The 9,269-nt window shown below is 41.4% G+C and overlaps 1 long non-coding RNA gene across 1 annotated transcript; it reads right to left on the reverse strand.

The window, feature by feature from the left end:
• Positions 1–7,843: 7,843 nt before the first annotated feature.
• On the reverse strand, positions 7,844–8,624 carry LOC109204069 (uncharacterized). The gene is made up of 4 exons (XR_002063656.2): positions 8,270–8,624; positions 8,115–8,160; positions 7,963–8,025; positions 7,844–7,880 (listed from the first exon to the last, which is right to left on the reverse strand). It is a non-coding gene; the product is annotated as an uncharacterized LOC109204069 (long non-coding RNA).
• Between the last annotated feature and the right edge of the window lie 645 nt (positions 8,625–9,269).

Consider the following 9,269-nt stretch of genomic DNA (forward strand, 5'->3'; position numbering starts at 1 on the left):
TAGAATTCATTTCTTTATACGCTGATGGTCAGGCTTATCCTGCTAAACCGTTCCAGCCAAATTTTCAGAGAAACAGTATACCAGAGAATTCTATCAGCTGATACAAACCACTGGAAGACATTTAAAGGACAGGGCACTTGCCATATCGCGTAACGACTTTGGTAACGGGTATACATTATTCTGTTTCAATCTGGAAGCTGACGAAGGACATTCAGGCAATGTATCGTTAATTAAAACTGGGAACGTGAGGCTTGAAGCCCGTTTCAGAAACCCGCTACCCCGCACAATGAACATCTTGTGTTATTCAGTATTTGATTCAGTCATTGAAATATCTAATATGAGACAGGTGCTCTTGGATTACTATTGAGACAGCAAACACGGTCATGAACACTATAGAGCTAACATCTGTGATCGGTAGGATTATCAATAAAACACACATTTTCTAGGTGCTGCCAGCGATCAGCTACCCAATGCACAGCTTCAAAGACTGCCTGCTATGGCTATTGTAAACACTCACCCATCTCAATGCCCGGGGAACACTGGCTTGCTGTTTATATTTCGAGAGACAAACGCTGTTATTTTTTTGATAGTTTTGGAAACTCGCTAGACCGTTTTCCACCAGAGATAAAGGTGTTTGTTCTAAAAAACTGTTCCACTATTTTATATTCAGGAAAACAAGTGCAGAATGACTTCTCCATCACATGTGGCCAACATTGTGTATTTTTTTATTTCATATACAAAATGGTGTATCTTATTCACGTTTGCTTAACATGTATTCTACTAATTTAACTTGTAACGATGCTATGGTGTGTCGCTTTGTCAACAACATAGAGCCTGTGGCAGGCTGTAGCGATTATGTATGTGTGCAACAAGGATACTGATGTGTACTAGTGGTTATAATAAAAACGATATGAGAGCGTGATTTAATCGAGTCAATTGTATTTATTTATTATCAAAATGTTGCATATATATTATACGGCCACATCATACAGACTTCAAGAGTAATAAAAAACAATAATAGAAAAACTGTAATAAAAGAAAACAACGTAGTAATAAAGTAATAAAGAAATCAAACATTATACAATAATAAAAACAATAATAGAAAAACTGTAATAAAGAAAACAATCTAACAGTTAGTGAAAATTACGGTAGAAAAACAACAACAGTCATATTTTAGGCAGAAAAAACAACAACAACATTACAGCTGTGATAAGAACAGTCTGAATTCAAAAATCCAACCACTCGACAGGACCACCCTTTAATTTATTTTTTATTCTTTATTTTTTCTTAATGTACTATCACGCAGTGAGACGCCCGGTGTGTTCTTCTAGGCGTATGTTTTAAAAAAACATGGTCTTCAGGCAGGTGTGATCTGTTTTATACAACGCAAGGGTCTTACGTACGCCGGCATTGGATATGGCTGATAACGGTATGTTTAAATCTGAAACAGCCTTTAAAACTCTGTCCAGCCTATAGGTCTGAAACCTTCAGAAGGTGTGTGTGTGGATGTGACGGCTTTATCAGATCATAAATGTGTGAGCCCGGTATGTGTGTTTATCGACAACAATTTGCCTTTGTCATTGTAAGAAATAGTGTTTGGCGAACGGTTCAGAGCTGATAGAATGAGTTCGCATTCCTCCTACTCCTTTTAGATATGTGTGTCAAAACATTCTCTGAGATAAAATCCTTCACACCTTAGCGCCATAAGCAAGAGGGGTGTCCGCAGGAGGGGTTTGCACCTCTGTGTTAAGCTGCTCCGGTAGGGATAAGACATACGCTCTTTCACGGGCCCTTGTCTCACAAGTGCTAGGTATCTTGGAGAATATCACTGTATTTTTTAGCTTTCTCATACACATCTATGTCTGATTCTTGCAACACCTGAAGCATTTCCTTGTCCAAGTCATTCTGAGCCTGTTGTCTGATGTTGCCTGTGTGCTGTGGTGGTTGCTTCAATGAGTCCAACTGATGCTGGGGCACCAAAAACATCTTTGCACATGTTCCATTTTCACCTGTTTGCTATCAGACTGGTGATGAAAGGGATTGCAGCCCCTAATAACGGCAGTAAAACCCTCCAGATTGGTTGATTGTTTTCTCTTTTTCAAAGTTTTTATTTTTTTGTCGGCATCAGTCTGATTAGAGATTTTTTCTTTTTTAGCTGTTTGTACTGTTGATTGGTCAGTGAATGTTACCTTGCAATACGTTAAAGGCTATCTCACACAAAGCATTGATGAAATCCAAGTTTGCATTGCTAATAATAACTCTGCGTAGAGCGGTGGAGACTTGTATATCAACTCCAACAGAGACAGATTCCTCCGCATGCGTGATGAATCCTTTCACCTCTTCACAGTTTTTGTTTTGGGATATAAACAACCGGACGGTCTGACAGTAAATTTGTTCTGAGTCTTAAATAGTCCGGGGTCTTGGCTTTATAGTCTATTAAAAGATACCGTATGTTGCGGATGTGGCATCATTAAACGCTTCTAAAAAATATTTAGTATTGCCGGAAACATTTGTCTACCTAAAGCATGATTCGATATTTATCTCTAGGATTTTTAACAATATTAGGTAGTTAGTGTTCAAGGAAATAGTTCTACTGGATTTTCCTTGAATAAACAAATTCTGAACCAGATATATACAACTCAAATTCCTATGATGCACATACTTTGTGAACACGTTTTGTACTTCTAAATTGTTAGCGGCATCGTTCATTACATCGTCTATAATTAACAAATTGTTCTTGTCTATAGGCAGAAGGGTGTCATCAGCCAGAGATTCGGGTATACATTAACAAGTTTATGTCTCTTATCTTAAGAAGCTGGTCATATAAAGGCTGCCAACATGAGTATATATACACAATGTTATCAATGTTGTGCGAAATAATCCCGGATGCATTTTCAATGACATTTTTGACAAAAAAGTCTTGCCGCAGTTACTGGGACCGCTGACCACCATGCTGAACGGGTGCTGCAACCTAGCGTCAAACCCCTGATCTAATTTAAAATCCATAAGGCAGGGTTGTGTAGTCTGGGAGCACACGGCGCTTGTTGTAGACAACTTTAAGCTTCTTCACAACGGATACATTCTTCAAATGAAGCTTCTTTTTATCGCGTTTGATATTATCAGACACAGCCACTAGGTGTGCATCTGAAACCTGATTGGATACAAACTTGTGGACTAAACCTTTCAAGGATTCGTGGGTGACAACTTGGAGTTTTGTGCGTTCAGTGTTACACCTTTACATTTGACCTGGGTTTTGCCCAGCGATGTGTGATACGCGTAGCATTTTGGCCCACCGGAAACAAATTCTACTATGTGATCCTCCACACCGCCCTCTCCAGAAGCTAATTCACTGGTGAGATCACCCAGAAAAGGGCCTAGAGGAGGCATCCAGTCGCCAGGGCGTGCTGTGAAAATGACGCTGTCTGTATCACAATACAGCACGCGCTGTTGCAAGCTGTCTAACAAGTCATACAACATGAGTCTGGCGTGTGCAGTGGTCATGGCACCCACAAAGACTTTAACGTCCTTGACGCGGGATGCTCTACCATCGGCGTGGCGCCACTGCACCATGGCGACGTCGTCAGAGATGAAACAAAACTGCCGCACGTCGTACTGATCGCTGAACATTAGCTGACTAAACCTGGACGGATCTGTGATGAGCTCAGACGACGCCATGTTTGACCTCATACTGAAACGACCCCATAATGAGTTTAGCAACAGCTTGTTGCAGTTTCGAACAGCTTTATTTACACATATTTGGACGGATCCAGCATTATTCCCTCCTTTTCATAATACTCGGCTATGTACTTTTGCTGTTCTTCAGGGTTTTCACATGTTCTGGATACCCCGAGGCCTCCTGTTTAAGTTTTAGGAAGGCTTTCACATAGTCTTTAAACAATGTGTCGGTCTTGTTGGGGAAATGCCACACCTCATCAATAGAAACAAGCTTGTATCCTTTCTCAACAGCTTTTTCAAGCTCAAATGAGGCCCATGTGCCTTTCAACACCCGTTCACTGTCACTGTGCCCGCATGCAGTGTGCTGGTTCTGGTCTTCAGCGCACATGCTGCAGAGTGGAAACATCAGTTTGCCATGGCACCTGTAGGGAAGGACGGGGTGAAAAAGCCCTCTTGGTGGCAGTACTGTGCATTTAACAAAGCCGAAATAATTTTCTAGCTTGTCAAAGTTGCTGTAAATGATTTGAGGGTGTCCTACAGGATAATCTTTTTAGATTGCACCGTGGGATAGAGACTGGTGAAGTCGTAGTAAAATATTTTTTCATCACACGCTACCTTGTGGTACAGTTTTATAGCATTTGTGCGACCGCCAAAAAGGGCGTCTCGGGGGTCAGGCGTTCTGGCTTTCTGTATGTATGCATGAAAGCCACAACTGCAGGGTCTGTCTGCTTCAAGGCAGCCCATTCACACTCCCACATCACAACAACGCTCAAACTGTATTGTGATTTCAGTGCATCCACTTTGTCACAAAACATACGGTGCAGCAGTCCGTAGGACGCTTTGCTGACAGGATTTACTTCACTCTCGGGGTAGCATTTAACACATCCGTGGTGAAAACATCCTGCAAATTCGTAAGCCGTGTGATCTGCGGGTCAAAACCATCCAGAAAATACGGCCCAACCCTCTGTTCGCCTCCTCTGAGAGCGTGTTTTATCACTGTGTTGGTGGTGTGGACACATATTGAAGCCATTCAATAGAGACGTTTGAAAACGTCTTATTCTGCTCAACGTATGCACCATCATACGTGAGAGCGAGCGTGTCTCTAGGCAGAAACAGTGTTTTATACACACCCATACTGAATGCAGCCATGGTGGTGTGCATGAATGGATCAACTTGTGTACAACCCAACAGAGTGTCACGATATATGGTACATGCTTTACGCAGGACATCAACATCGTTAACACAGTAGCGTCTGAGTTCAACCTGAAAATCAAAGGTGTTCTGTGAGGCGGTCTGGTACCATTCCATGAAGCTCGCCTTACCACTTTCAGACATGCGCTCATAACCATAGAAGGAGGATCCGGGTATGGACCGACATAATACTCATTATCCCTAGTGTTGAATCTATGTGGGAAATGGCCCTTCTGCAGGTCTTGAAAACCTAAAGCAGAGGGTATTTTGGCAAGACCCATGGGAAAAAGCTGAACGAATCAATCCACCGCTGGTCATACTCCTTGTCATGCATCAAAATCACACGGCTCCCTCTCATTGTGACGGTAGGTGTTATACATTGCTTGACCATGTACTCCAGAAGTATATAGTTGTCAAAGCCTGAGGCATTATGGGCTATGAATGTGTACCCACGAAACCTCGGGCGTCTGTAATGCTGCACAAACGCAGCCACACATTTTAATGTATTATATGTGAACATGTTACCCTTCAGATCAGACGCACACACAAAGTTGGCCTCATGTTACCGTTGTGATACCGTGTCTCAAAATCATATAAAATATATTTATCACAAGGCTTCTGTTGTTCAACAGGCTGTATGAAACACTGATGCTCAGAGTCCCCGGCTAATTTAGGCTCGCGGCAGTGCTCGCATTTAGGCTGGACACATCTGTGTGGTGATTTCTTTGCTTTTTTATATGTGACACCGCAACTCATGCAATGCTTCATATTGTCACACGGGACCATGTTGTGTTTTATTTCTGGTAATTTGTGTTGTTGGTAACAGTGTTGTGATTTGCAGATGCGGTTACAGTCACTGCATTTCACGGTGGGCCCTCTGTGGTGGTGACAGAGTGTGAAACATACGTTGCATCTATGTTTACAGCTGTGATAGAGCGGTGAATCATATGTATTGTAACAAAAATTACACACATAGCCTGCCCCTAGAAAAGCTGTGGGCTTTTCAATCAGGTGATAGTGTTCATTGTGTAGGTACAGCATTACAGTGTTTGGATTGGCTCATCATGTGTGAAAAAAGTATGCAGACGTTTACGCCCTGCTGCGTGATAATAGATCACTATCTTAATGTTTAGGTGTTTCTCAAATTTGCAGACATCAGAGAATGATACTGTCTGTGTGTCGCATAGACCAACTTGAGCATGTAACTGTTTAGCAGTAGCATATTTTCATGCTCTGGGGCTGTTGGGTTTAATGAATGTGCTATGCACAGGGAGAAGCATAAATTGTTGTGCGTATTGTTTGGTGTATACAGATGTTTACCCTTCTTTGAGAGAATCTCATCATAAGGGATGTTTGCCAGTTTTAAGCGAGCCCCGCCACCGCTACTGTTTTGTGCAACTGTGACAATAAACTCTAATTCATCATCACCGATAGATTCGTCGTTACTTTGCATAACTTGTGCTATTTGGTCGAGAAACAGGTCAGGGTCATACTGATCATCAGGATTTAAAACAGCTTGAACATCAGAAGCCAGCGAGGGCCCACGCAGGACCACATTTAGAACACAACCCTGCTGAGATCCAGCCACTGCTCTATCTATCACATTAGCTAGGCAGCTTCTAACTCTTTCAGGCACTTGTTCTGGATCATCAAGACTTATGTCCCTAAAATCAAGGCGCTCACGCAACTCTCGTGCATTGAAATTAGGTATCTCTCTGATGCTAAGCTGGCTGTGACTGCCAGACCCAGACTGAACAATGGGCTCAACTACAGCAGCATGTGTTTGTGTATGGTTAACACTTGAGGAATTTCCATTGTTTGAGGGCTGTGTGGTGATGCGTCAGCAACAGCAGCAGCAGCAGCAACAGATACAGTAGCATCAGCCCCCTGATAAGCATGGGTGAAAGAAGGCTCAGTAATAACACATTCATCGGTATCCTGAGTAACAACAGTAACATTCGGGGTTACAGGAAACTCCGTCTGTGTTTCGGTTACATCATCAGCAATAGGTTCAGAATGAGTTGGACGAGGACGCTCATTAGACACACCACTGCGGGTTGCATCGAGACTACTAAGTGTTGCATGCAAAACTTGACAATTGGTTACTAATTGCGCAGCCGCCTGATTAAAAGCCTCAAAGTCGAACCATTTAGCCCTAGCGGAGGTACCGTCATTGTGCTTGAATAATTACAGGGTGGGTCCATGATGTGGATTTTAAAAGTCACCTATTTAGAATGGTGGTATTAATGAGACGTAATAAACCTGAGGTCTCGTTTATTGCCTGGTGGCTACTTGTTAGAACCCGTGCTATTTCTTGCAAGTTGGCCTGTGCTGCTTCTCGATCTTGGTTAACTTTAGCAAGTATTTCTTGCAAGTTCAGCTGTATTGCTTGTTGTTGCTGGTTAAGTTTAGCCTCTATTTCTCGTTGATGTTGACTAAGTTTAGCTTCGATCAAAGATAATATATCATTTTTTGAGGCACTATGGCTCTGTTCAAATGTAGAGGGTTTGCTGCATTTAAGTATGCATCATATGCCTGCGATATTTGTGAGTCTGTTATGCCTCCTTCTTCAAAACCTATGTCTGAATCGCTGTTGTTTCTGAGACATTTTGGTGTGGCGGGTATGTCATTTATGTTGAAATCTGATAGACTGTACTCGAAAACATCGTTGAAATCACTAGGCAGACACTCACTCGCTGGTGTGTGCGGTCCGGTGATGAAGAATTCTTCCGATTCTCCGATGTTGCCCAAAGGTTGTGGTTTTTCTTGTTGTTCTGGGAGTTCAATATCACGTAAATATTCCAAAAACGTCGAGGGATCTTCAAGGGGTCCGTAGTGGTAAGGGGTTGTGTGATCGCTGTGGAGATAGACGGGTGTTAGAAATATATATGGTGTATCATTTCAAAACAGGATGTGTTTGGCTCTTTTGATTTATTTATGCCTATACTCACACTTTGTTCTGTGTTATTCCGGATGACCCCGCTTCTTGACACGCTGTGTACTCTGTCTCGGGCCTGGTGTATTAGAACGTTTGTAAATATTTAAAACCTTTTTTCCTTTAAATTGAGTGTCATGTATAGAGACATGTATACATACCTAACGTAAGGCTTGGTCTTATTTCCTCCGCTTCTGTAGGTTTTTCTGGACAACTTATTGATCCTGTACCCGGGGGATAAGCACTGTTAATACAAAGTTTAAACAGAACACACACGCACACATATTTAAAACATGTGTAACACTATATTTACCTTGTGTTTTTTAGAGGTGTTGTTTGCCCTATATAGCTTTGTGATCCTGTAGAAAGAATGAGAAATACACATTTAAATGTTACTATGTGTGAAACAGGTAAGATTGCTTCTAAACAGTGAGGCACAATCTGTTTTGTGTGAGAAGAAATACAAACCTTGTGTAAGTCCCGCTTGGGGTGTCCATGTGTACCAAGTTCCTAAAAATCAGGCTTTTGTTTAGAAGAGAAAACAGTTTGAATATTTTTTGATATACAGCTGTATAAATTTAAGAATCCGTTAATAGTCTTGTTTACCTACCATATACGCTGTCCATGTTAAAAAGAACGCTCTTAGGGTTGTTGTCCGTGCTGATGAACGAAGTGTTATGCTCTCAATGACCGATGTAATGTAGTGAGGGAAAATACAGGGTGACTGATTATGACCTTTTATATAGGTGGGGCTTGTTTCAGGTGACCTCTGAGATGTAGAGATAAAAGGTGTAAACAAAACAGTGATGCCATGTTTGGAGGATGGTCGGTACAAAGTGTAATGGCATGATAAAAGGTGAAAGTGTAATGGTTGCTCCGATGGACCTGGCACCGCCGGACCTCTGCCATAAGATAAAGGAGACTGTTTGTATTGAAAACTATGGCAGTACAAATGAGATGCTCTTGATGAGGACGACCTCTTCTGCTGACTGTAGGGGGTCTAACTGTAACCCCACTCTGTCTAGCTGATGCAGAATTAAGAATCCCATTTCTAAAGGAATGCATACTGTTTGTGGTATTCTGTTTGAAACTATTAGCCTCTGTGTGTGAATATGTGTTTTTAGAAGGTGGAAAAAACTTTCTGTTTAAAAACTATTAGCCTCTGTGTGTTTCAGAGCCCTAAAGAAAAAGAAAAATACCCCTAAAACTAGTTAAATTAAATGCTGTGTGTGAATATGTGTTTTTAGAAGGTGGAAAAAACTTTCTGTTTAAAAACTATTAGCCTCTGTGTGTTTCAGAGCCCTAAAGAAAAAGAAAAATACCCCTAAAACTAGTTAAATTAAATGCTGTGTGTGAATATGTGTTTTTAGAAGGTGGAAAAAACTTTCTGTTTGAAACTATTACACCCCTGTGTGTTTCAGAGCCCTAAAGAAAAAGAAAAATACCCCTAAAAACTAGTTAAATTAAA

Source organism: Oreochromis niloticus, linkage group LG11, assembly GCF_001858045.2.
Source record: "Oreochromis niloticus isolate F11D_XX linkage group LG11, O_niloticus_UMD_NMBU, whole genome shotgun sequence".
NCBI lineage: Eukaryota > Metazoa > Chordata > Actinopteri > Cichliformes > Cichlidae > Oreochromis > Oreochromis niloticus.